This window comes from Ruditapes philippinarum, unplaced genomic scaffold (genome assembly GCF_026571515.1).
Source record: "Ruditapes philippinarum isolate M1 unplaced genomic scaffold, ASM2657151v2 ctg5169_1_1_1_1, whole genome shotgun sequence".
Classification (NCBI taxonomy): Eukaryota; Metazoa; Mollusca; class Bivalvia; order Venerida; family Veneridae; genus Ruditapes; species Ruditapes philippinarum.
The window spans coordinates 217,080-244,741 of record NW_026866764.1 but is presented as its reverse complement, the minus strand read 5'-3'; the positions used below and the strand labels follow the sequence as shown (position 1 = coordinate 244,741).

The window sequence follows — 27,662 nt, the reverse complement described above, 5'->3', positions numbered from 1 at the left end:
TTTTGGAAGATATTTCATACTTTTATTTAATTAATTATTAATTTATTATATATGTACAAATTATATAGAATACATGTATACTGGTCGATGTACATTTACTGCTATCCGGCACAAACCCCGTTTGTCTTAGCTCAGACAGTATATAGGGTTAATTAAGTATATGAACCTCGGACCTCTTTAGACACTAAGAGCCATCCGAACACAACATGAACACAAAGCATCCTCGGAAACTCGTGATTGTCCGCTGATATATAACTGTTAAGACATTATGCTTATACACGTATTGTCAAGTTCAGTTGAATTCAAATTTAATTTTAATCATTTATTTATAATGATGATTGGCCAGCATTTGGTAGTGAAAATGTTTAGGAAAAAATACAAATCTGTTTAAAATATAAAAAAGACTGCCAGGCTCTTGTAATAAATTTAACGAAATTATGTTAAATTTCAACCTGTTGAGAATGAAAATTCTCTAGAAGGTGAATGGCAAAATAATTAAACAATGTAATATTGCAAATCACCATATATATATACGGCCCAATATTAAAACAGCATTTTTATTTGTGACAGAAAGAAGAATGATTTGGTGGACACCGTAAAATATGAGCACCGCGTGCAGCGTTCACGATCGTCTATTTGAATAATTACTTTTGACAAAAAAATGGTTAAAATGAGCATAACTAAAAAATAAAGCTTTCAGAATAAAGGCACTTGTCTAACCAAGAAACGCAATTTTAGTATTCTAAGTTTCATGTTGAAACTAAAAAAATGTTTGAATAATAGGATACAATAAAGTTTTTGCACGACGACGACGACGCAGTGATCATAAAAGCTCGACATTTTGTTTAATAGACAGGCTCAAAAAGACCAGATTAAAATAGTTGGATAACATGGTCTACAAAGTATATAGAACACATTCAATAACTTAAATTTACAAACAAGTAAAGTGAATAAGGAACAGGTAATAGACAATTACAATTAACAACAAGCTTCTTATACTCATACACATTTTAAATGCACAACTCCGGGGCCATTTTCCTCATAATCCATTTTTGAAATGGCGAGATTTTGGAACCTAGATAAAGAAGCTAGAATTGAACCTCCAATCCAGACACTAAACTTTCTTTCTGGCGGTGCTATAACCTTCACCCTCATCGTTTTTGGAATCAAATGCGTCAATTCCTTCAACATTCTTTCCCTCAGCCCCGTGAACATCGTACATCCGCCTGTTAATATCACGTTACACATTAAATCCCTCCTGGTGTCAATATCACATTTCATAACGCTAGAATATAAAAACTGATGTAATCCTGGGAAATCTTTGCCGAGTAAATGTGGTTGAAAAAGAGGCTCTGCACACCTGAACCTTTCGTTCCCGACTGTAATCCTACGCCCATCGGGTAGCTCATATAATTTCTCCACACTAGAAGAGTAGTTATACTCAGTACTATTATTTTTTTCCTCAAAATCTAGTTCTGTGTAGCCCATTGATTCTTTTATCTTACGAACTATCTCTTTGTCGCTATTGTAGGTGAAAGAATGACCTCGTTCGCCATTTAGCATTTGTAAAAAGTAGTCCGTCAAATCATTACCACCGAAATTTATGCGATCAATCGCATGTTCAAATGTATATCCTTCATATATTGCAAGCACGTGGGAGACCTCGTGACCTACATCAAGCGTGATAGCCGAACCTCGCCCTGAGGCGTACACCCCGAGAATACCCGCTAATGAAACAGAAAATAGTGGCGTGTTAAACGTTTCAAACATTATTTCGCACATTTTTTTCTCTGTTGATTTTAGGATTTAATGGGACATCTGTAAGTAACACAGGATGGTGCTCAGGTGACACGTGCAGTTCTTTATCAAATATATATTGCCATATTTTCTCCATGTCATCCCAGTCGGTTATGATACCCTTTTTGATTGGTTGATTAATTGCAAGCACATCTCTTTTATTTTGTATTTCGTCTCCAATGAACGCGTCTTTTCCATCCATGCCTACCATCCAGTTTTCGTACATGTACCGCGGTCTGCCAATAAGAGGCGGAATTATGGATCTTGGAGCATCGTCTCCAGCAAACCCCGCTTTACAGAGGTGTGAACCGTTGTCAATGACAACCGCGGGAATGTCATCATCTTGCGAGTAATTGAAACTCATGACACTGCAAAGATAATACAATTAAATTTAAATCACAATAACTTTGTAAATTGCTTTTAGCATAGGCTTCGGCACATTTGTCTTGCCAATAATTGTCACATTTTCATAAAAAACTCCCCTTGATAATTATCATCCAGAACAAAATTACTATCCAAAACTACTGTACATAAAGTAAACGGGTGCTGGATAGTAATTTTGTTTTTGATGATAAAGGGGAAATTATTTTACGATAACTTGACCAATATATAATTGCAAGACAAATTTGCCGAAAACCTGTGTCGAAAGGTATTGAATCTACCGCTTGATATTTTCTTTAATAACATTATTTATACAAAAATAAACGCACCTAAACTACGGCCCAGCAAACACCCGACGTTGACACAACGTTGGATCAACGTTGAATTTTGGTCGCGACGTCGGTGACCTTCATACAACGTTAAACCGACGTTGAATCTCCGACGTCTAACAGACGTTTCATTTTGACGTCGACTCGACGTCGGGTTTTGGTCGGTAATCTGACAATAGGTGAATTTAATTTATGAAACCAATATATATATAAATGAAAGCATAAACAGCTAGAATTTTAAATTTAAGTTTAGAAAGGGAAAATTATATATTTATTTATCCATCAAAACAATAACAGTATCACGTGGGTGGCTACGTACGATATTTGATAGGTAAAGGGATAGTCGCAGATCAGTATGAAATATATTTGCTCTATTTTCGTTTAAACAATATCTTATCTCCTCGAATTAGTCTAAGAAGTGTTTATATCATTTACAATGAAATTGTTATCATTTTTGAGGGCTTTATTTTATAGTGGTAAATAATTTAGTAAATTCGAATTGGCGACATAGGCCTATATCGGATTTGAAATTCAGTTGTATTGGCGGACAAAAAAACAACGAGCTGACAGACAAAGTTGAATATTCCAAACAAAATGAAAAGGTAGGCAAACATTATATATTGTTTTTCAATGCTTATTTACCGCATGTTTGCATGGATTCGATGGCTATTTGATCATTGTAATGTTTGACTGGTAAAACCTAATGTCACGTGATTTCACGAGATAAAAATTTTTGTTTCCTCGTAAGAGCACTATATTATTTACTATAGAACAGTCTGTATCATCGGATCATTTTCCCCGCACTATATCGCCAAGCCAAATAAATGCACAAACAATGGTAGGAAATATCCTAGCAATTGAAATCAATAAAAAGTTAAATGCAGTACGTTAGACTCTTATAATTTATTCAAATGCTGGTAAATAAAATTCCCTCTTATTTCTTATCAACATGAATTTCCCTTACATAAGGGGCCAGTCATTTACACATGTATCAGCTGCACAGTTTGATTTTGATATCTGTGTAGTTGTTAAACTACTCGTTGTTAATTGAAGTACTTTACCAATACTGTAAGCATACCATGTGTTTCTTATATAATGATAATGATTCATGGCATTTGATACATGTAAATGATACGACTTTGGTAAGATATATCTGAAAGCACATTGTTTCTGACTAGCTCTCTTTTTATTAATGTAATCAAACAACATATTATAAATCAGAAAACACATTATCATAGTTATAAATCAATAAAAGTAATAGTTTGTTAATTAGCCTGCTTATCAACAAGTTATATGTTCGTATCATAAAACGTTTGTACACTAAGCCAGTCTGTCCTATATACACCTAGCAGATCGGATCATGCTGGGCAGAGATGATATCTATAAAAATGACAGTAACATGTGAATTTCTTTGATGTTGTTTGAAAATTTGTATAAATTACATTGAATATAAAAAATAACAATATCAATTTTTTGCGGGAGTAGAATTAATTTGGTATTTGTTATGTAAGTTTTTCATGCCCTTATGAGTTAACTAAGATTAATAGTATTTGGATTTTGCCTATTGTATTAGACAAACATCCTTCCACCACATGGTTAAATTCTAAAATGATTATATTTCGTCTTTCAGATTGTGGAAATTATGATAATTCAACATCTGGCAAAAGTTCAGGAGGAAGATGAAAGTATTAAGAGGAAAAGAAAAACGAAAACTTACCAAGATTTTGTGACAGGTATATTTCAAAATATTATAGAAAATACAGTGATCTTATTACCCTTGATTTTATATAATGAAATTCACGAAGCCATATTTTTATCAAAATCAATAGATATATAGGTACACTTAACTACATATGGTTTGAACTAGATAGAAAATAATAAATATCTTTTTTAAGTAGTTGGAGAGTTTATCAGAATTTCGTTTAATTATAATATGTAAAAGTGATTTATTTCTTGCACTTGTAATTGATTATTTTATTTTTTTTATTTTCAGAAAGTGTGATGAGATTTAGGTTGGAGACGGTAATGATACGCTTACAGTATGCCCCAGATCGACACAGTGGAGGAGGACGAAAGAAGATACATAAACATTGCTATTTATAATAATAACAAAATATTCAGAATATTGTTCCATTTAACATTCAGATCTAGATTCAGTTATAAAATACAAAGACAAATATACAATCAGTGAACTGGATAGATGATTGGAAAATCCCAAAATCAGGGTGATCAGTTCATGATCAGTGGTGAAATAAAAAAAAAACACATGCATGGATGTTTACTATACAAAATGTCAGTGGTAATATTCAAGAAGGATTTTGTGTATCTAATTTCTAAAACATGCTTATTTAATACATAAAGCGTTATTAAAGTACTTACTTTCAAGTTTAATAGTTTCAAAAAATATTATGTAAATCTTGCATTTGTTATCGTACCACATTTCTTGTTTGGAACTTGTGATTCCGAGTATGCAAATAAATTGCTAAAATTATAAGAATGCTTATTTGTTTACCCTATTATTAAAAAAATCGTATTCCAAAAGTTTTGAATGAGGTTAAAGTCTAAATCATGGTCAGAAAATTTGGTCAGATAAGGTTGGATTATGGTCAGATAATGGTCAGAAAAGGTTGGATTATGGTCAGAAAAGGTCGGATTATGTCCAAATAATGGTCAGGAAAGGTTGGATTATGGTCAGATAATGGTCAGAAAAAGTTGGATTATGGTCAGAAAAGGTTGGATAAAGGTCATTATATGACGTTGTATAGACGTCGGTTTTCTGACGTCTAAAAAACTTTCAAATCCAACCTTCTGCCAACGTTTACCCAACGTCAGGGTCTAACGTCAGTTACAACGTTGGTAAACGTCTTTTGTTTGCTGGGGGTATGCGAACAAAATTGTCACCCTATCGTGATCAGTGATGTAGGGTTTTATATAAACTAATGAACTACTATAGTACGTAGTTCACAGATTTTTTTCAACTCGTTCAATAAATTTTTAGTATCAAACTTAATTACGAGGCTCGCATAAACTCGTTCAATAAATTTAGTCATTTAATATCCTCTAGGTATACCTGGGTCAGAGATTATAGAAAATATTCTCATAGCTCAAAACTCATATCTCAGGCATTTGATTGGTCAGAAATTTCCAAAAAAATGTAAACTGACTAATGAATATCATGAGATTTTGAAGACATAACTCAGAAAAATGTTTAATAACCCTGAGGCCAGTATACAGTACAATATATATACCAATCTCCTACGTACAGGTTACTGGACGTAGCGTAACCGGTGCGCGGAGTTTGTGTATATTACATGCATAAGATTATAATTATAATAATTATATAATAAGGACTGGTCGAAATCGTCTCAATCAGAAAAAAAGCATATATTATCTATCATTTATAATCTAATTAATAAATTGTTCCAATATTAAGAAAAAATATTTTACCTTTGTCACTTTGAAATCATTTTTTGCATTCCAAAACATCGAATCATACTGACGATACTCGTAATATAAACATCTAAAAATAGACAAACATAAACAGCACTGGTTCCCGGATTCTTTCTACATTACCTGTGTACCGTACCGTACCGTATGCAAACATTAAAGGTCTCAACCATTGTGTACACCGGTCTTACTGACGATATTTGAGACCGGTGCGTATAAAATGGGTCTCAACCCGGTACGGAATTAGACCGAACCCATTGTAGTCTAGAAAGTAGTTCTTTAAAATTTTGAAATGGCCCAGTTTAAGTCATCTCTAGTTAGATTGGTCATAATTAAAGTGTATTTATTGCATGTGAGTAGTTTTTGTGTGTTATATGATGACTTTAAAAGTTATTGTTTGTGTATTCTCCAGGAACTCATTTGTTGGTGGAAGGATTAAAGATGTACTACCCACCAGCTGTCAGGAGTTTTTAAAGAGGTGAATTTAAACAGTGTTACAACAGAATGAAGATTTCTGAAAAAAGTAGATGGCTAACCTATTATATTTTGGGCCTCATTGGACTTAGATAGTGTTAATGTTTAAAGTTGAAGACAGTATATAATTCATCAAGAACAGTGGAATCCAGAATTAAGCCTCAAATTTGACTGATTTACTATAGAACAAATAGTACGAAAATTCACCGGTCCGAGTCCTAAAAAAAATCTGTTGGTGTCGGCCCAGTGAATTTTCGTATTCTTTGTTCTATAGTAAATCAGTTACATTTGAGGCTTAATTCTGGATTCCACTATTCTTGATGAATTATATACTGTCTTCAACTATGGACGCATGTTGCAACACAGAACCACTGGCAAGAAGACCAGCATGACACCAAACAGGACACTTAATGCCGAACAATCCCTTGAGAACAGCATTGATTTAATACGGGGAGCCATTTTACGGCCGCCACATGGAACAAACAACACGGTTGTGAGCATAAAAAATGAAAAACCAGTTTCTGTTTTTATGGACGAAAGACCTTAGTGGTCATTAATGTCACTAACATTTCCATCAGGGGATGTTCCTAAATAAGCACAGACAGGATTTGTTTTGTACACTGTTATTTCATGTTTTGCATATTTTGTAATCTTTTTTTGTATACATGTATATGCTTTTCTGGCAAGATCTTCTTTAACCCGTTCATGTGATAAAGCAGTGGCTGTTGACAGATCTTTTGTTGAAAATATATTTTTTTTTAAATGTATGACTTAATTGGTGGACTTTTTTGTATTCATTACATGTATATCACCAAATTAAGCGGCAGACACTTACTTTACTATTTTCTCTGATCTTCAGCGGCGGAAGGTCCTTACTTAACAATTTTCTCTGCTCTTCAGTGGCGGGAAGTCTTTACTGTACTATTTTCTCTGTTTTTCAGCGGAGGAAAGCTCTTGCTTTACACATTTTTTCCGCTCTTCAGTGGTGGATTAATCTTACTGTACTATTTTTTTCCTGCTCTTCAGCGGCGGAAAGTCCATACTCTCTGCTTTTCAGTGGCGGAAAACCTTCTTTCATAAATTTATGGTCATGACACAAGAATGATTTTGGAAGATATTTCATACTTTTATTTAATTAATTATTAATTTATTATATGTACAAATTATATAGAATACATGTATACTGGTCGATGTACATTTACTGCTATCCGGCACAAACCCCGTTTGTCTTAGCTCAGACAGTATATAGGGTTAATTAAGTATATGAACCTCGGACCTCTTTAGACACTAAGAGCCATCCAAACACAACATGAACACAAAGCATCCTCGGAAACTCGTGATTGTCCGCTGATATATAACTGTTAAGACATTATGCTTATACACGTATTGTCAAGTTCAGTTGAATTCAAATTTAATTTTAATCATTTATTTATAATGATGATTTGCCAGCATTTGGTAGTGAAAATGTTTAGGAAAAAATACAAATCTGTTTAAAATATAAAAAAGACTGCCAGGCTCTAGTTATAAATTAAACGAAATTATACATGTATTAAATTTCAACCTGTTGAGATTGAAAATTCTCTAGAAGGTGAATGGCAAAATAAATAAAAAAAACAATGTAATATTGCAAATCACCGTATATTAACGGCCCAATATTAAAACTGCATTTTTAATTGTGACAGAAAGAAGAATGATTTGGTGGAAACCGTAAAATATGAGCACCGCGTGCGGTGTTTACGATCGTCTATTTGAATAATTACTTTTGACCAAGAAAGAAATGGTTAAAATGAGCATAACTAAAAAATAAAGCTTTCAGAATTAAGGCACTTGTCTAACCAAGAAACGCAATTTTAGTATTCTAAGTTTCATGTTGATGTTTGAATAATGGGATACAATAATTTTTTTTTTTGCACGACGACGATGACGCAGTGATCATAAAAGCTCGACGTTTTGTTTAATACAGACAGGCTTAAAAAGACCAGATAACATGGTGAACATGGTAAATGAGGAACAGCTAACATACTTGAACTAATAGACATGTACAATTATTAACAACAAGCTATTTATATATACTCATACACATTTTAAATGTACAACTCCGGGGCCATTTTCCTCATAATCCATTTTTGAAATTGCGAGATTTTGGAACATAGATAAAGAAGCTAGAACTGAACCTCCAATCCAAACACTACACTTTCTTTCTGGCGGTGCTATAACCTTCACCCTCGTCGTTTTTGGAATCAAATTCGTCAATTCCTTTTCCATTCTTTCCCTCAGCCCTGTGAACATCGTACATCCGCCTGTTAATATCACGTTACACATTAAGTCCCTCCTGGTGTCAATATCACATTTCATAAGGCTAGAATATAAGAACTGATGTAATCCTGGGAAATCTTTGCCGAGTAAATGTGGTTGAAAAAGAGGCTCTGTACACCGGAACCTTTCGTTCCCAACTGTAATCCTACGCCCATCAGGAAGCTCATATAATTTCTCCACACTAGAAGAGTAGTTATACTCAGTACAATTATTTTTTTCCTCAAAATCTAGTTCTGTGTAGCCCATTGATTCTTTTATCTTACGAACTATCTCTTTGTCGCTATTGCAGGTGAAAGAATGACCTCGTTCGCCATTTAACATTTGTAAAAAGTAGTCCGTCAAATCATTACCACCGAAATTCATGCGATCAATCGCGTGTTCAAATGTATATCCTTCATATATTGCAAGCACGTGGGAGACCTCGTGACCTACATCAAGTGTGATAGCCGAACCACGCCCTGAGGCGTACACCCCGAGAATACCCGCTAATGAAACAGAAAATAGTGGCGTGTTGAACGTTTCAAACATTATTTCGCACATTTTTTCTCTGTTGATTTTAGGATTTAATGGGACATCTGTAAGCAACACAGGATGGTGCTCAGGTGACACGTGTAGTTCTTTATCAAATATATATTGCCATATTTTTCCATGTCATCCCAGTCGGTTATGATACCCTTTTTGATTGGTTGATTAATTGCAAGCACATCTCTTTTATTTTGTATTTCGTCTCCAATGAACGCGTCTTTTTCATCCATGCCTACCATCCAGTTTTCGTACATGTACCGCGGTCTGCCAATAAGAGGCGGAATTATGGATCTTGGAGCATCGTCTCCTGCAAACCCCGCCTTACAGAGGTGTGAACCGTTGTCAATGACAACCGCGGGAATGTCATCATCTTGCGAGTAATTGAAACTCATGACACTGCAAAGATAATATAATGGAACTATAAGTGACAGTAACTTTGTAAATTGCTTTTAGCACAGGCGTTTTGGCACATTGTCTTGCCAATAATTGTCACATTTTCATAAAATAATTGATGATGATCGATCATCCAGAACAAATTACTATCCAGTAACCGTTTACAGTAACAGTACATACAGTAAACGGTTACTGGATAGTAATTTTGTTTTAATAGCTTGACCAATATATGATGGCAAGACAAATTTCACGAAAGCCTGTGTAGATAGGTATCGAATATTTTCTTTAATAACATTATTTATACAAAAATAAACGCACCTAATTTACGGTATGCGAACAAAATCGTCAACTTAAATTGATGTCCCTGTCGTGATCAGTGATGTAGGTCTTTATATACTATAGTAGTTCAGAGAGGGGGCATTGATGTTTATAAATAGTTTTGATGCATTGTTGATTATAGTTTTGTTGAATAATAATAGTTTACCTTAAATGGTCATCCTCTAAGTATCAAGAAAACAATCAAATTCTATATATAACTATGACAAGTTAACGCTCATGTTTAATATTTATCATTGTGACATTTACATGTTATATTAACAATGTGTTTTTCAAAATGGAAAATGAAAAAATATAAAATATCAGAATAATGCAGGATAAACGTGAAATAGGTTACGTATACATGTGTATACCTATATACAGTAGAATGTATATTTATATAAGACTAGATCGATATAATTAGGACTGATCGAACTCGTCTCAATCAGAAAAAAGCATATTTTATCTATCATTTATAATCTAATTAATAAATTGTTCCAATATTAAGAAAAAATATTTTACCTACCTTTGTCACTTTGAAATCATTTTTTGCATTCCAAAACATCGAATCATTAATATAAACATCTAAAAATAGACAAACATAAACAGCCCTGGTTCCCGGATTCTTTCTACATTACCTGGGTACCGTACCGAAACCGTATGAAAAACTTTTTTTCGCATTTAAAAAAATCTGTTTTGTTATACACATTAAAAAAAGATAAAGGATCAGGATTCTAAACTGTATGTATTGTTAAACGTGGCATTTTAACAAATTTCGGTAAAAATTCAAATCCTTAAATTATATCTTATGTTCAAGTCATATTTACTGCCTTTTTGCAAGAAATGTCTGTCTTATTCTTATTTGTTCTTGTTTATTCTTTATCTTATTTGTTTTGGGATAAATAGAGTATACAGAAAATTTGAAATGAAAATAATTGAGGTTTTACACTTAAATGGTATCCTAAAATAATTAATGCAAAAATAACGTGTTTAACAGATGCCTTACTCTTCACAGTATATAAACGATTTGAACCCCAACCGGATCTTGTGAGAAGATTTTAGTGTCAGCCATATTCTGCCACTTCACTTGTTTACGATATTGGTATTTATATTGATACTGATGGACGTTAGGTTAGTAAATCTATATTAATATTATAAGCAGGCCTCGACACTAACTTTTTTAGCAGGTGGTACGCCGGACCACTAGATTTGAAAGTTAGGTGGTCCTTCCAGAAGTCAGGTGGTCAGTAATCTTTATTATGTCATTTTACTGCAAATGTAGAAAAAAATGTTTAAACTTTATGACAAAGATGTATTATTAACCTTTAAAGAACACAGATATTTTAAGATATAAATTTTTCATCTAATCAGAAAAGGGAGAGCAAGTCAGTAGGTATTTTATCGTAGAGTTATTTGTTTCAGTCAAAAAAACACAACAGAGCTCTTATTTATGTTAACTTTTATATTAAAGTGATTTCTCCCTCAACTCAGGTTAGGGAAAAGTGAAGCCATTTGTGTCTGTTATGTTCTTACTGTTATTCAAATATTCATTGCTGATACGTGGTGCGTCTTATAATCATAATAATAACATAGCATCTTTTATAGATTAACATTTTTAATGGAACTAATAAATTATCTTATCCTTGTTTTTGAAAACAAGGAAATATCTAAATTATTAAAATAATGACAACGTACGTTATTATTTACTATAATTTATCTTATTTTTCTCACAGATTTATAATACAGAATTTTACATCCCTGTTCCTTGCTGGTTGATATTCATTTATGACATTGGGTATTTTTAACCTTTTAAAATAATTTTAACTCGAGAAGAAACAGATCTCTTATCTTTAAACAGTTAAAATAAAGATAAATAGCATAGAATTACTAGATGTATTTTTCCAGTACCTTTAGTTTACTGCCGTTATTCAAGTATCTGAAATTTAAGTTTATCCTATATTATATAATTACCATCATCGGGTACTCACGGTTGATTAACATGTAACATAACATAAATGTTAATGGTTCTGCCGTGGTTATCAGACGATGCATAATTACTAGCACCATTTGAATGGATTTTGTACCTAAATTTATATCACAAATTCTTAACTCTTTTAACTTGCATAAACAAAATTTTAGCGACTTAAAATGAAAGTTATTGATGACTTAGAACTTCTTGAACTAATCAGAGATTAATGAACCATACAGATTTTAAACAAAATTATATAACATGTTTTTGACCAAATCGCCATTCTCCCCAATGAGCCTTGCATCAACCAGAAAATTCAAGTGGTCCGACGGACCAGTGGGTTTTAAAATTAGGTGGTCCTTGCCAAAATCAAGTGGTCTCGGACCAACGGACCACCGCTAATGTCGAGGCCTGATAAGAGAGAAACTTTATTAAACGTCTAAGTTATGCAAAACATGAACGTTAGCACGAAGGCTATAAAATAATCGAAACTCACGAACAGCTTTCAGGTGTTCAACACTGAACACGAACAAAAATCCGTCTTATTCCAATGTTGATTTAGTTAAACATTGAATTGTGATATCGAACTACTAAAGTAATCAATAACAAACGATAATTTAGTCATATGCATAACATATTGCTGTATCTTGAACATAAATTTAAGAGTTTTACCAAGGAGGTCATTTCCATAAACTGAACGTTACTTGCTGGTGATTGTGAACCCTACTTGTGAGTTTACGAATTTTATCTGTACCCTGACTTGTGAGTATTTTTAAAGATTTATTGGAGAAAAAGTTTACGTTCATTGCGATTTTGTATCAATTATTGCCAGAAAATATAAATGATTGTAATAGAATTTTAGTATATAAGGTGGGATCTAAGGTATTTACCGAGAATTGGTTTAACTGATAATATTGTTAATCATTTGTTTAATAAAATATATAATGCTATGTATATTTTTATTTCGGATCACCATGGAAGAATACACCTGCATATACTGTTGAGTAAAGACTACGAATTTCAATGCCATCATTAGCCACATAATTATTCGCCATCCAGACTGCAACTTGAAAATAAGAATAAATAATGATCAGAATAAAATTTCCTACTTAAAAAATTTCAGCGTCACAACCAATAACGTAAACGAAAAAAAAAGAAGTTTATAACACCAATAGCTGAAACACTGACAATTAAAATTTCAAAATTTCCCGAATATTCTCCGTTTAAAAAGATGCCAAAATTGTCGACGTCTATGAAAGATATACAAGAATAAAAGTCGTACATGTCAGAAAAAGAAAGTCAATGAATTTCTGAGAATATAAAACAGTGTATGAAATCAACGGTAGGTGTAAAGTTTCAACATGTTGAAATAAGTAATCTGCAAAAAAATCTTGTAATGATATTTCGGGGTTTATTGATACGTGACGTTATATAACGGTCACGTCAAAACTAACAACAATGCCGTTGAACTAAATATATGGAGGATATTGAATGAGTGTAAGTTCAATACTGAATTTATTGCACGAGTTGAATAAAATTATATTATGCGAGCCTCTGGCGAGCATAATATTATTTTATTCAACGAGTGCTATAAATTCAGTAATGAACTTACACGAATTTAATATTCTATTTATCACATACCCAAAATAAAGATCGTTTAAAGTGAAATAAGAGTCATTTTTCATTGACGCGCTAACATTTAGCGCGTCTTTACACTATGTTTGTATAACGCTAATGACGTCACGTCAAAATATATGCACGGCCGTGCAATACCATATTTACGGAGTCGCAAAATCGGCACGGGTGTGTGATAAAAAAAAAATATAGTACATATGTAATATTTTAGCTTTATATCTTTCCAAAGAAAAATGAATGGTAAGTGAAGATGAGGTTTGTGAGTTAATTATTCCTATCAAGAAATAATTGACTTTCTGATTCGTATAACCAACCACTTCATGCCAGTATTTTCGTAGACAGTGAAAACATGACAAAGCTCCATTCATATGCAGTTTTAGTAATTACTTACATAGAACTAAAACATGTACCATGCTCTTGTGGCACAAAACTTCATATTTTGCACATTAAAATTTGGAACATACGACAAATACACAATAAAAATCATCAAAAGTGACTCGCAAGTAATGGTTCAGTGAAAACACAAGTAGGGTACAGATCATTAAAATTGTTTTAGCAAGACGGGTACAGTTATCAGAAATGTCGCCTCTATTATTTACTATGTTTTATCAATATTCAAAGATATTTTCACAAGTGTCTGTCCGGTAACATGAGGTTAAGACAATAAAGTTAAGATTCAGATATGAGTTATAGTGAAATAAAACAATTTTAGGCATACATTTGCGTGTGTAATCGGCGTGTGTTGACATAAACAAAACATGAGGCGAAGAGCTCAGCGTTTTATGCGCATATATTTTACGAAGAAGGTTATGGATGTATATTTAAGCAAAGATAAATTATTTCTTAATATGATTCAAATGTTAACATACCGTAACATATTAAATTCCAGCCAATTTTTGATAGTTTAATGTGTCATCCCGTCTGATTGTACGTTTAGATGCTGAGATCTTCTCACAAGATCCGGTTGGGGTTCAAATCGTTTATATACTGTGCTCTTGGATAAATCTTTTATTTAATACAAAATAACTGCAGCGTATTTCTTTTCATTAATTAAAGCATTAGTAGCCTTTTTATAGTCTTTGATTTTTTAGCCGTGAAGAGGTATTGCATAATTTCAAACAACGGAGTTTCTTTTCCTTACTCTGACAATAACAATTAACTCGAAAGTCCTCTGATTAAAGGTAAAAAATGTACATGTATGCTATATAGTTTGCAGACGTACCTTTCATAATGTTAATCATTGAATTAAATTGCAATGCAACCCACAGAGGATTCTGTCATTTTTACTTTCCCACTATATATATAATATATAAAGATTTTAAAAAATAATGACAGATTTCCCTGTAATGCAACCTGGAATGTGCATTTATTAAAGGCCCATTATGTCTCGCAAATGCTTTTATTTTCTTTCTCATAAAATATATTTTTGGTGTGAAAGTTACTAATTGGCTCAATTACCTGAAAAGTCCTTCACTTCTAGTGCCTTTTGCCATTTAGTGATTGTCAAAATACTACTTTGTTTACATTTTGCTACTTTTTTATATTCTTACACTCAGAGCTCCCTTCAGGTGATCAACAACCAACATGCTCTAAAATAATTAATTAAAAGTAATAAAACGCATTATCACATACCAGTGCCTATTTTACGACTCCGATCTTTTAAGTGGGTAATGATAAGAAACATATATTCAAATGCTAAGATATAAAGAAGTTGATAAAGAACATTTTTTTGATGAAAATTGTAAGTTCAAGGGGGGTAAATCTAATAAATTTGGTACTAGATTTGTGAACCTTGACATGCATAATCTCTGTATGGTCATGATGCCATCTTTTCATATTTTAAGTTTCATAAAAATGTTTTCAGTACTTTTGAGTAATCACAAATTTTGTTATATTTGCCATATTTTAAGTCTATTTGTTGCCATAGCAACCAAATTTTTCAACATAGGAAGAAAAGAACATCTTCATAATTTCCAGACTGCCATTTACCCATATTTCAAGCATCATTAAAGTATTTTCATTATTTTTTGCATCACCACGGGATCCAGTTTGGTGGACAGACAGACATGCAGAAGGACAGAGGGTATACCAAAGTCACCTCTGGTTAAATCGATAAGGGAATAAAAACTATATTTATGTTTCAAATAAACTTAAAATTACAATGCAAAAATGATGAATTTTTAAAAATGTGTTAAAAACACCTAACATTTCAAACTTTTTACACTCAACCCATTTTCCCAATCCATCAAAATGTTTCATTTTTGTATAGGCCCCATTTTGCTTATGTTACTGCTGCCCTGTGGTAGAACATAATTTGACACAGAGGGTGATCTAATGTCAAGAATGTAATAAAATAATGAATATTTAATTAATCTTTTATAAAAACTGCTCAAGTTGATGTTCTTTACCAATCATAAACAATGTCTGAATTGGTTCTTCAACACTTCAATCAACATGCTCCTCTACCTGTCCCCCACAAGGCACTGCCCAGCACACAACTCTGTATCAATCAGTTGCCATATGTATACAGTTTTTAATGTCACAGTATTAATTCACATGGAGATCCTCTATCAAATATTTAACAACTTGTTCAGCAAGCATCAGTCCTGTAAAATATAATATTTGATTTATAATTCATAGTGAAAACCATCTTTGGAAGAAACAGTTTTTTTTTTATAGAGTTTGAGTCTTTGTCACTAAAGTTATTTTGCTACTTATAGCATAACACATCAATCAGCTAATCATAAAACAGAGAAGAAAAAGAATATGTTCTTTTTTTTTTCAAAGGACATATGAATCATACCATAAATGTATTATCAATATTCATATTTATTCAAAAGAAATTATTGTAAGAATTTTCTTTATCAATATTCTTAGTTTAAGAAAGACTAAGAAACAGGACAGCATTTCTTAACACACAAAAAAAATGTACAATATAAATATATGTTGAAGGAACTCCAAAAGCCTAAGATAAGCTATGAATTACATTTCTTACATAGATGGGCTTAGGCCCTTAAAACAGAAAGATATGCAAAAAATAATTATCAAATAATTCCAAAATATATTGAAAATTGTATTTTATGTGATATTCATATCCTAATTTCAGTGAAAAGTGTTGTAATGCTTTTCAGTTTTGGGTAATTTGTTGAAATTGGGAAGAAAAAAGTGAGCAAATAATCTGAAATTTTGCACAAAAGTTAATGGAATAAACATACATCAAATGAAACATCTATCTTGAAAAATTATTTCCTGTCCCATCATGTCAAAAACTCTTAGTGGAGTCCCTTTAAGAATGCTTGATCAATAATTAAAATCAAATCTAAGATGGTAAAATATCTAAGGGTTATTTTTTTTCCGCATTACCATCTGAATAAACACAAGGATGCATTTAAAATCCATTCATTGACGATAACTTAGGATAAAACACTTTTTTAAGAGCATTTTTAGAGTGGGAGAGACTTTAAAATGACACAAAGTTTGTGTAGTTCAACTTGTGTCATGCTTTCATACATGCTTTCTATATTCCATGAGCAGGGAGTTCCCCAGAATCATTTGAAGGTTCAATGCTGTTACCAGGCTGTTATTAATTAAAACAAAAAAATTATCTTTTCACTGTATAAATAATTATTGGTATCATTTCTTCATCAGCTAGTAGTTTTTTATTTGAAATTCCTTAAGGTAGTCTTACTGTAAATTTCTTTACCACCAAAAAAATTCTACCATTGGCCAATACTGTAGCAAATCGGTTATTTTCTGTTATAAGAGTGAAAAATGAACAAAACATGATAAGGTAAGCAGACGCTGTTTGTTCAAATAATAGGACATCAAAATCACACAAAAAAATCTATTATCTATCAAATTCAAGTGTGTTTCTTTATTAACTCTCACATTGTTTCCATACTCAGTGCCCAAAATGCTCTATGTAGGAATTTCAAATTTTAATGAATTTTTGGCGATTTGAAGGTCTTAGTGTAATGCTTTCCTGCCAAAAACATTATAACATAGGCCAATATTGTAGCAAATCTGGTATGTTTTTTTTTTAATTTTGGGCACAAGAGAGATGTGATGTGAGAAACATTTTTAAAAGCCGTTACAGGATAGGAAATATAAGCCACAATCTGCAGTCCCATTTCCAAGTTCCTTAAAATAGAATATACTATAAATAATTATTAATATTTTACTTTTAGGCTCTTAAACAGACCCCTGCTTAAAATTTTAATTAAATCTTTTAAAATGTTTTTTGCAAACCTAAACCTCTGTAAAATACCGAGAATTTCTGCTCTTAAAGGAAGGATGTTCTATCCTTAAAGCAGCTTACCTCCAGATGTATGCCAATTTCCATGAAAATGTATTTCAAAGTAAAATATTATTAAGTGGACAAAGAGTGCAGACACTCACAATTCATGTAAATTACCAACAAAAAAAAACGGTCAAAATATGCAAAAATAGCTCATAATGCTGCAATGTAAGCAAAACAAAAGAAATATGGTGATAATTACAATGAAATCACTCCTTAATTGCACACATGTAAATTATTACATGAACCTCGATGCTTTTCCTTTCCTAAAAATTGCACTACAACCTTGATTGTCCTGAAATAATTTGACTCATTTGGAGGCATGTAGCTTTAAATACTAATTCAAGAGTAAGAAAAATGCTGATATAATTTTCAGTATCATTTATAAGAATATAATGTGTCATAATTGATTCCAATTCCAAGATGTTCATGAAAAAGATAACATGTACACAAAGATTATTTTTACACTACAAATTTAAGCCCGTTGATATTAAATTCACTCACACAAAAGATGGTTTAAATATGATGGCATTATGTCAAAATTGACAAATATAATCTAGCTGTCCTTGAAATGAATATAGATCCATCTTTACTGGTAACATTTTCATTTGTAATTAAAGGGACTCCAACTTGAAGGGACCAAATTTTTTTTCCAAAATTTTTGTATAACTAGATGTGTCATTCCATTTCCAGAAATAGTTAATTTACTTGTGGAAAATGGTCCAAAAAATGAAAACTCAGTTGCAACGCTTTTCACTCAAATCAGCCAAAAATCGCATAAAAAGTTGATTATCAATTTAATACTGTGTGTATTTATATAATTATCATCTATTGTTTGGTTTCAAATTTAAGAGTACAAGTTGATGTAAGAAAGAATTTCATAATTTATTATTTAAGGCTATTGGACCTCAGTGGAGTTCCTTTAAGGTTAATCATCATTTATATATGGTCGATAGTGAACAAAGTATATTGCTTATTTGAACCATTTAAAGTAAAACCTGGAACTTCACTGGGTGCCAAATTTGTATTATCTTTCTGGATTTAACTCCGACTTTAAGGTAGTCATACTGTAATGCTTACTTGCCCAAATTCTTTTACATTGGCAAATACCATAATAAATCGGTCATTTCAGAGATGAGATTTTTCACAGTCTTTGGTATTCAATAATTTTATACCATTAATAACAAGAATTAAGTACATACCGGTAGTGATAAAGGACGAGTGATTGTTTATAATCTATTGCAAAAGAGTTTGAGAAAATAAAGTTCCGTATTGACAAACATAGAATTGTTTTGGTGGGAAAGCATTACCTTAAGACGACAATAACATGTCTTGGTCACATCTTGGAGGTTGATCACCATTAGGAGTTTTCTTTGATAACTAACCAGTTTCTCAACAAATAACCCAACTACTAATCTCAAATGATTTCAGAATCAGCAATAAGAGACAATTAAATGACCAGTTGGCACAGTATCTGAGATCAACAGACTTACTCCGGAATAAAAGAATATTTTGGGTATTTCCAAGCTAATGAGGGGGTACATTTGCCGAGTTCCAAATAACATTGTCATGGTGAAATTATGCCTTGTCAGAGGATGGAACCAGTGTGGATTATGAAAATAATGCTCTCCCTAATGAGCTAGGCAAGCAGACAGACTTGGTGTCAACAGAATAAATATGGTCATGAACATTTGTGGGTCGAATCTATTTATACGCATTTTCAAATGAAACGATTTTGGTGTGTATGTTGATACTGTTTTACACATCAAAACTTGTTATAAAAAAACATGTTCTATATTGTTGGCAAAATGATTTGTTTTTAATTTTGCTTACATAATAAACTTGTCTTTCTTAAGAGAATCGAATAAATTCACAGCTTTTCCTTGCTAACATATTACATTCACTTCAATAACAATGGTCATCACAAATACAAGACTATTTTCTCCCCCTCTGCTTTTACCATGGCTTGGGACATGCTAGTAGTTAAAACTGCACACATCTGTGTATCTTTTAATTTTTTAATTCAGGATTATTTTTTTAAATTATACTTTTTTCAATTCGAGTCAAAATTTGCTTTCTTATGGCAAATAAATAGAATTGATTTACTAATTTTACTCTAATATTAATTAAATATTACACACTGTTGATAAATAAAAACTAAGTCATTAAAGAAAACATCGTCTTAATTCTGACTTTGTAAGTTTTCTAAAGAACATTAAATCTAAATATTTTACTAAATCATTTAGACATATAATAAAATATTACACATTGAAACAATATGAATCTGTGAGTGTGCTGTTTTAAAACTAGGCAGCATTGGGAGAAGTGTTGAGATTGTCAAAACCTTTGAAGCTCTGAAATGTTGAATGGATTTAAGTCAGTCACTGTACATTGTAGGGTTGGTCACAGTTAGTCGTAGGATTCAGTATCTATTCTAGAAATTCAAAGGTACGGGTGAATTTCCCCACTCATTAAAAAAAAGGTTGTTCAAAAACAAGGGGTGCCAGTAAAAGAGTAATTGTGTAAAAAAATTCAATGTTGTTTTTATCAAGCCAGAGCTTATCTTTTTATTTTCTTAAAAAATAAAAAAGTAGCTAGATTGGGTTTTTATTCGTAAAAACAGATCAGGGACGGCTCATCTAGAATATGTCTGCAGCTATTTTTATCATATTACACATTATTATTAATATTGAGTAATGAGTAAGGGTTAGTGTTATGTGTTAGGGTTAGAGTTAGGATTATTTAACATAAATTTTGCTGCAAACAGATTCTAAAAGTGCTGTCACAAACTTTATAGAAAAAGGAGTTGTCAACGAAAAATATTTTATTTAACAAACTCCTCCCAATGATTACCTCCCTTGGCAGATTGTAATCACTATACTAACAAGGGAAGATCACTGTGAAGAAGATTGTTTATTTAGTTCACAATTACCTCCCTTTGGCTTCCCCGTGTTCATGTAAACAAAACAAGTTTTCTAGACCTTTATGCTTTTAGAGAAAACTGATGAATTTAGATGCAGGATTTCACACACGGTTTTCCAAAATGTGCGCAATTTTTGAAAAAATAGTGTGAATTTCGCATTAACAAGTCCTAGAAGAGACACTGAGGTTTAAGTCACAAGTACACACATCTCCCACCATTCAACTGCCGCCAAAGAGCTTCAATAAATGCCAAATGTCTCTGTCTGACCAATAACCGGAAAAAGTTTTGGTCTAAGGTTGCATGGGCCTAAGTAGTAAAAGTAAATTAGTCAAAAAGCTTCCCCCATCAATAACTATAGGGAAAGCCATGACTGGTTCGTAAAGTCTTGTTAATTGGTCAATGTCATGGTCAATGTCATTATAAAAGCTAGTAAGAACAAATATTTTGATGGAGAGGTTTGTCACAACTGGTATATGTCAATGACCAATGGTCAGTACCTTCATAATCTTGTCTGGTCAATAAGTGGGGAAATCTTTGTATAGAAAAGAAAGTTTTGTAAAGATCTAGATAAAGTTAGATGAGAATAAAGTAGAAAATCTGTCATACATGCACTTTCCCTTCATAGCAGAACTATGATGGGATGGTGCAAACAAACAACAATCACCTGAAATTGACTTTCTACAGAAAGTTGATCTGTCTAGAAAGTCAATTGCTTTCTTATCTTTTTTCATCTACATTTTCTCGATTTTCTTTTATAATTCATTCGCTTTTCACATATGATAAATTATTTTTGCTTTCACATTTCATTTCATTCAACTCTCCTCTAGTTCTTTTCATTTCCTTGACTCGTATTATTCAATTGTTTCCATTCAAATTTCCATGTATTCTCTCTCTCTTTCCATTTATTTTCATTCATTTTTCACTTTCAAATTTCCACTTTTCAAAAATGTCTATTACTGACCTCTTGCAGTTCCTTCATATCTTTCCTATTTCAAACACTGCTTCCATTTTTCACTGCACTGACTTTTCATGTCCTATTCATATTCCCAAAACTTCACACTGTTTTCATTCTCATTTCTTTCCAGGCAATTCACTATATCTTTTTCTATTCATTTCACTAACCACAACATATTATTCATAATGAGATTTATTAATGTCCCTCCCGCCACAATAAATACAATATTTCACCTATTCAATATTTTACCTCTGTTCTGCTGTACTTGCCTCGTCTTTCACAATGCTGAGCAACAAAAAAACATTGCAATTCTTACCGCCTTGTCTCTCGTCTTGATAACATGATGGAAAATATCATCTAGTACTCACCATTTAACAACTATTTTTTAAAAAGAGAAATGCTAGTTATTATACATTCCTTACAACTAATATATTCAAATAAATTATTTTAACTGATAAATAATTTCCTTTTAATGATATTTTGCTAAATTCTTTACTTTTTAAAGTTTAAAGACATAACTATGAAAGGTTGGTGGTTCTCTGTCGACATGAAACAACTTTTAATAAATGTTAATACATTTGTAAATCATTGAAACTTTCTTACTATATAATGGAATAATTGTCCCGTCAGATCAACACACACACACACTACACCATTTTCCGATGAACCATCAGATCTCCTACAAGAAAAATACAGAAGAAATTGTAAATATCAGTATGATTTAATACAAGTACATGAATGATGACCAACTAGAGTATCAACAATAAGTATAAATGGCATTAATTAGACAAATTATCAAAATAGCCATCCGGTTAGCTCAATAGGCAAAGTGTTGGACTATGAATCAGGCCCTGGGGTTATAAAACTTTTTTTCTGAGTTCTGTCTCAAATCTCAGGATTCTCATTGGTCAGTGTACATTCTGTGGGAGTTTCTGACCACATTCTGTGGGAGTTTCTGACCAATCAGAAACCTGAGATCCGAGTTTGAGCTTAAAGGATTTCTATGTTACCTTGGACCCTGGTGACCTGACTTCGATTCCCTGACAATGCAGGTCACTTTCAATGTGATTGATCATGAAATTCTTCCTATGGTCATTCACGCTGCACCGCTGCCTTGGCATGAACAGAAAGTTATCAGTTCCTTGTGAAAAATCAGGCAATCAGTACAGGTAAACATGCATGACAGCAATGCAGTGGCCGAATTGAGCTCTGGTAAATTAATGTGGCTTATTGCCCTGATCTGGAGTGTAAAACTACCAACCACCAATTTTATCAAAATAACAAGACCAGCAATTTGCTCCCCTTTAAAACGAAAGAAGAAAAGGGGGCAGAATTACTTGTCCTTGATAGCAGGTTTATAGCAAATGTGTGATGCTTTTGTTTTTAAATATAAAGAAACTATTTTAAATTTAAAGGGAGACAATTTAGCAAAACTAGTCAGAGTTATCTGTCAAAAAAAAATGCATATTAAATTGATAGCAAATGGCAGTAGCATGTTATTCTCTATAAATCATATGCATTCTACTTTGCCATGTGTGTAACTGTGACAAATAGAAGCTGTCATCGATAGAGACGATATCAAAGTACTGTTAATATTTTTGTAGATCAATAATCGATACATTTGAAAAAATCAATAATTTTGATTAATTGGAAAGGAAATGGAAATAACTAGAGGAGAATCAACTGTCTACAAATTATGAAAATTTACCCAAAACATATCAAAAAGGAAGTGGCCATTATTCCAACGCTAAGGCGTTCTTACATAATGAATATTATTTCTTAAGTTACCTCTAATAAATTATATCATTCTGTGTATGCATATTCAGTTTGATGAGGCCTAAAATAAAATATTGTTCCCTTCCAACAACATACCCACCAAAATTACAGCAACCCAAAAAATTTAATTGCCTAGCAAATTCTTTTTTTTTACTAAACATGAAAACAGAGGGGTGCCAACAAGTGTGTCACATCTTTATTTCAGTCTCCTGTTTTTATAGTTGTAAAGATAAAATTTGGATATATGTTGAATAAATATGGTTCTAACCTTTTAACAGATGTTGAACATTCACAATTTGTTTTATATATAACTTATACCATATAACATTGGAAGGAAAAAATATTTTGGTTAAAAAATAGTTATTGACCAACCTTACCAAAACTGGCGTGGGTCATGGAGGGGATACAAAGCTAATTTTAAGGCTTGCTGATGGATACATGAATAAATAGCTTGGTATTTAAATCTTTTGGAACCTATACAGAAATTTCTCTTCATCCAAGTTATAAATAAATGAAGTAAAGAAATATCATTCTGGCTTTGCACAAGGATTTCTTTTACAGTCCAACCAAAGTATTTCGACAACCCCTTATTCAATACCCGTTATTATCCAAGTAGATCGGCAGTACTGTTTTTATCTCTATATTATTAGTTATAAAGAATGTTGAAAGGTTATATGGCCCTATATAAATGGTTGTTTGGAAATATAAGGCCGCTAAGAGGGTTATATTGCAAACAACCATTTATATTTGGCCATATGACCTGTCAGGAATATTTATAAGGAATTTATTATACTGCAAACTTCTTTTTTAGAGAAAAAAGTGTGATTTCTTTATCAATTGACAGCAGGCATTTATATAAACATCACGATTATACAGCAAAAATGGACATTACAAACGTGCAGTATTATATAAATCAATATAAATACAAACGTATTATTCCAAATGCATTAACTGAATACCTCTTATTCTTTTAAGTAAAATTTTGGTCTGATTTTACAATTATGAAAGAAATTCACATCTATTTTTCGAAGCCAGACAAACTGACACTGATCCAGCACTGACCTTCCCAACTTGTGAAAAATTTCTTACACCCGCGTGCATGTATTTAGACAATCGTGATGATTACTCTTGTTTTTTATTTATTTCTTTTATTACCGAAAATCACCTGCAAGCCAGTTATTTCTCATTTAATTATTGGATGGTTAAAAGCATTCAATTTACTAATTTTTTATTAAAAATGAAAGTTAACAATTAAAATAGAGAAATAAATAAACAAGCAAATACTACCATATTTTTGTATATGAATACTGAAAAATTTCTTTTTTTATTTCAAATCAGTGCATTGTGTGCAGTAACAAAAGATATTTTCATAGTGAATATGTATCTTATTTATGGTTAAAACTTATATATTATACACTGTGTTATTACTGTAAATGCTTGAAGATGACAGTCATAATTTTCATGTAACTACATGTTCTACATAATGGAGAATAAAATGCAAATATTCATGCCTTCAATATGCCAATAAAACTTTATTTTGTACACATCTTCTGTTGTTCTTTTTTTTCCTGACTGACTAATAATATGAATTTTTGTTGTCATCACTATATTGGTATTTTGATTATTCAAATTTAACCCATCAATTATTTTCAATCCAAAGCAATTCGAAATATCAAGGATGGACTGTATTTTATTATAAACACTGTGTCCCGACTTGTAATATATAATGAGACGTACCTGTGACATCCTTGAGTAGTTTTTTTAATCGATACACTGTTTCCATCTCTCTCCACACTGGAGCAACTCCAAATCTGACAAATCTTCACCAATGTCACACAACCATCCACATTCCAACATAAATCCATCAACACAACTTCCGACATCAATCTAGCCAACATGTTGCAAGGGTTTTCTGAAATATCTCTGGGGTTAACAGAACAACATTGCATTCTCAAAAAGTAACAGTATAACCTATACAATATTTCCATTAAGCAGATACAATTCTACATTTTATTTTGGTGACTGTCCAGCTTTAAAGGTAGAGGAAAATGTGCCTTAATGGCATTGTTTCGGACAAAGACAGACACCTTTTAAGAGTAGAACCACCAACTTTCCAATACATAGCTAGTTAAACAACTAGAAATGGAAATGCATTTATTGAGACTTACTTGTGACTTCAAAAGCAAATTTTACCTGACCATACAAAGTGTTCATCTCACTCCACACTGAAACAACTTCCAATCTTACAAATCTGCCAGCCCAGACATGTAGAAAGCTATTCCATACCATATCCTTCTTGCGAGTATAAAGTCGCTGGACCTCTCGAAGAATTGATAGTCTCGATAAACTTCCACCATGCATGTCAAGTTCTTCATTACTCTGTCACATGTGTGCTTTTACCATCCATTTTCTGACATCTATCCATCATCACATTTGATGCCACTCAAGCCATTCAGACTCCATGGTCTATAGGTTTACTGAAAAGTCACTGGGTTAACAAAACAACATTCCAATCTCAAAATGTTAACATTGACCATATTTTAAACAAACTCTTTTAACTAAACCAAAAGAGATAGTTAAGTTGGTTCTCAAGTCATATGGCGACTGGCCACCTTTATTGGTAGGAAATTATGCCCCAAATCTACATTGTTTCAGGCAAGGGCTGGTACCAAACAGAGTATAGCAACCAACATTCCAGTCTACCTAGTTATAGACTTTTAAGCTACAAAAGCATTTCCAATCTACTGAATGTGTAACTGATTTATTACTAAGCTATTGAAAAATTGAACCTCCATACATGTTGCACTCCAGTTGTCCTGTGACTTACACAAACTCAAAATAGATAATTTACCAATGCTCCATCATGTCACTTTCCAGCACAATCACACTTCACCAATGTCATAAAAATCACTTCACCAATGTCACACAACCATCAACATTCTGACATAAATCCATCATCACAACTTCCAACATCAATCTAGAAATCCAGCCAACATGTTGCAAGGGTTTTCTGAAATGTCACTGGGGTTAACAGAACAACATTGCAATCTCAAAAAGTAACCTAAGCAATTTTTCTATTAAACAGATACAATTCTACATTCTATTTTGGTGACTTTCCAGCTTTAAAGGTAGAGGAAAATGTGCCTTAATGGCATTATCTCGGACAAAGACAGACACCTTTTAAGAGTAGAACCACCTTTTCAATACATAGCTTGTTAGAAAACAAGAAATGGAAATGGCGTTATTGAGACCTACTCGGGACAAAAACAGACACCTTTTAAGAGTAGAACCACCAACTTTCCAGTACATAGCTAGTTAGAAAACAAGAAATGGAAATGCCATTATTGAGACTTACTTGTGACTTCAACAGCAAATTTTACCTGACCATACAAAGTGTTCATCTCTCTCCCACACTGAAACAACTTCCAATCTTACAAATCTGCCAGCCCAGAGGTGTAGAAAGCTATTCCATACCATATCCTTCTTGCGAGTATAAAGTCGCTGGACCTCTCGAAGAATTGATAGTCTCGATCAACTTCCACCATGCATGTCAAGTTCTTCACATTACTCTTTCACATGTGTGCTTTTACCATCCATTTTCTGAATCATCTATCCAAATTTTCATCACATTTAATGGTTTAAAGTTATGTGGCAGATGAAAAATATACCATAAAAGTGGCATGGAGTAGCAAACGGACATTACGAAAAGAACCACTGATGCTCCAGTCTAGCTAGCTATAGACAATCAACTGTAATTCTCAACTAAATAAAAATAATCTTTTTAAACTCGGGTCTTTTCTTTATGAAAATCCATTTAAATCAAGTAAAATATAGTAAAATACTCAATAATACCTGAAATTGTTCACCAATTTACACAACACAAATTACCAAATTGTGTACAAAAAAGTTACTATGATAATATCCTTAAAATAAAGTAATGTTTTGTAAAATACCCAATTGCTCCATCATGCCTCATTCCAACATATACACAGCCATCATCATATTTGGTGCAACTCCATGGACTGAAAGATCACACCCATCATCATATTTGGTGCAACTCCATGGACAGAAAGATCATATTCATCATCATATTTGGTGCAACTCCATGGTCTGAAAGATCACATCCATCA

At 32.4% G+C, this 27,662-nt stretch overlaps 2 long non-coding RNA genes and 2 pseudogenes across 2 annotated transcripts; 1 reads left to right on the top strand and 3 right to left on the bottom strand.

The window, feature by feature from the left end:
• Positions 1-44: 44 nt before the first annotated feature.
• Positions 45-6,104, bottom strand: LOC132733598 (actin, cytoplasmic-like; annotated as a pseudogene).
• LOC132733606 (uncharacterized) lies at positions 2,857-5,004 on the top strand. The gene is made up of 3 exons (XR_009626185.1): positions 2,857-3,109; positions 4,138-4,240; positions 4,501-5,004. It is a non-coding gene; the product is annotated as an uncharacterized LOC132733606 (long non-coding RNA).
• Positions 6,105-7,541: 1,437 nt separating the features above from the next.
• On the bottom strand, positions 7,542-10,067 carry LOC132733600 (actin, cytoplasmic-like; annotated as a pseudogene).
• A 10,605-nt stretch (positions 10,068-20,672) lies between these two features.
• On the bottom strand, positions 20,673-27,082 carry LOC132733607 (uncharacterized). The gene is made up of 3 exons (XR_009626186.1): positions 25,270-27,082; positions 22,360-22,435; positions 20,673-22,134 (listed from the first exon to the last, which is right to left on the bottom strand). It is a non-coding gene; the product is annotated as an uncharacterized LOC132733607 (long non-coding RNA).
• Between the last annotated feature and the right edge of the window lie 580 nt (positions 27,083-27,662).